Below are 2,579 nucleotides of genomic sequence, written 5' to 3' on the forward strand. Positions count from 1 at the left end.
CAACAACAACCTGATGACTACAGATAGAGACCTCCAGTAATGTACAACAACCTGCTGACTACAGATAGAGACCTCCAGTACTGTACAACAACAACCTGCTGACTACAGATAGAGACCTCCAGTACTGTACAACACAACAACATGCTGACTACAGATAGAGACCTCCAGTACTGTACAACAACAACCTGCTGACTACAGATAGAGACCTCCAGTACTGTACAACAACAACCTGCTGACTACAGATAGAGACCTCCAGTACTGTACAACACAACAACCTGCTGACTACAGATAGAGACCTCCAGTACTGTACAACAACAACCTGCTGACTACAGATAGAGACCTCCAGTACTGTACAACACAACAACCTGCTGACTACAGATAGAGACCTCCAGTACTGTACAACAACCTGCTGACTACAGATAGAGACCTCCAGTACTGTACAACAACAACCTGCTGACTACAGATAGAGACCTCCAGTACTGTACAACAACAACCTGCTGACTACAGATAGAGACCTCCAGTACTGTACAACAACAACCTGCTGACTACAGATAGAGACCTCCAGTACTGTACAACAACAACCTGATGACTACAGATAGAGACCTCCAGTAATGTACAACAACCTGCTGACTACAGATAGAGACCTCCAGTACTGTACAACAACAACCTGCTGACTACAGATAGAGACCTCCAGTACTGTACAACACAACAACATGCTGACTACAGATAGAGACCTCCAGTACTGTACAACAACAACCTGCTGACTACAGATAGAGACCTCCAGTACTGTACAACAACAACCTGCTGACTACAGATAGAGACCTCCAGTACTGTACAACACAACAACCTGCTGACTACAGATAGAGACCTCCAGTACTGTACAACAACAACCTGCTGACTACAGATAGAGACCTCCAGTACTGTACAACACAACAACCTGCTGACTACAGATAGAGACCTCAAGTACTGTACAACACAACAACCTGCTGACTACAGATAGAGACCTCCAGTACTGTACAACACAACAACCTGCTGACTACAGATAGAGACCTCCAGTACTGTTCAACAACAACCTGCTGACTACAGATAGAGACCTCCAGTACTGTACAACAACAAACTGCTGACTACAGATAGACCTCCAGTACTGTACAACACAACAACCTGCTGACTACAGATAGAGACCTCCAGTACTGTACAACACAACAACCTGCTGACTACAGATAGAGACCTCCAGTACTGTACAACAACAACCTGCTGACTACAGATAGAGACCTCCAGTACTGTACAACAACAACCTGCTGACTACAGATAGAGACCTCCAGTACTGTACAACAACAACCTGCTGACTACAGATAGAGACCTCCAGTACTGTACAACAACAACCTGCTGACTACAGATAGAGACCTCCAGTACTGTACAACAACAACCTGCTGACTACAGATAGAGACCTCCAGTACTGTACAACAACAACCTGCTGACTACAGATAGAGACCTCCAGTACTGTACAACAACAACCTGCTGACTACAGATAGAGACCTCCAGTACTGTACAACAACAACCTGATGACTACAGATAGAGACCTCCAGTAATGTACAACAACCTGCTGACTACAGATAGAGACCTCCAGTACTGTACAACAACAACCTGCTGACTACAGATAGAGACCTCCAGTACTGTACAACACAACAACATGCTGACTACAGATAGAGACCTCCAGTACTGTACAACAACAACCTGCTGACTACAGATAGATACCTCCAGTACTGTACAACAACAACCTGCTGACTACAGATAGAGACCTCCAGTACTGTACAACACAACAACCTGCTGACTACAGATAGAGACCTCCAGTACTGTACAACAACAACCTGCTGACTACAGATAGAGACCTCCAGTACTGTACAACAACAACCTGCTGACTACAGATAGAGACCTCCAGTACTGTACAACACAACAACATGCTGACTACAGATAGAGACCTCCAGTACTGTACAACAACCTGCTGACTACAGATAGAGACCTCCAGTACTGTACAACAACAACCTGCTGACTACAGATAGAGACCTCCAGTACTGTACAACAACCTGCTGACTACAGATAGAGACCTCCAGTACTGTACAACAACAACCTGCTGACTACAGATAGAGACCTCCAGTACTGTACAACACAACAACCTGCTGACTACAGATAGAGACCTCCAGTACTGTACAACAACAACCTGCTGACTACAGATAGAGACCTCCAGTACTGTACAACAACAACCTGCTGACTACAGATAGAGACCTCCAGTACTGTACAACAACAACCTGCTGACTACAGATAGAGACCTCCAGTACTGTACAACACAACAACCTGCTGACTACAGATAGAGACCTCCAGTACTGTACAACACAACAACATGCTGACTACAGATAGAGACCTCCAGTACTGTACAACAACAACAACCTGCTGACTACAGATAGAGACCTCCAGTACTGTACAACAACAACCTGCTGACTACAGATAGAGACCTCCAGTACTGTACAACACAACAACCTGCTGACTACAGATAGAGACCTCCAGTACTGTACAACACAACA

This window comes from Salvelinus alpinus, chromosome 4, assembly GCF_045679555.1.
Source record: "Salvelinus alpinus chromosome 4, SLU_Salpinus.1, whole genome shotgun sequence".
Taxonomy (NCBI): domain Eukaryota; kingdom Metazoa; phylum Chordata; class Actinopteri; order Salmoniformes; family Salmonidae; genus Salvelinus; species Salvelinus alpinus.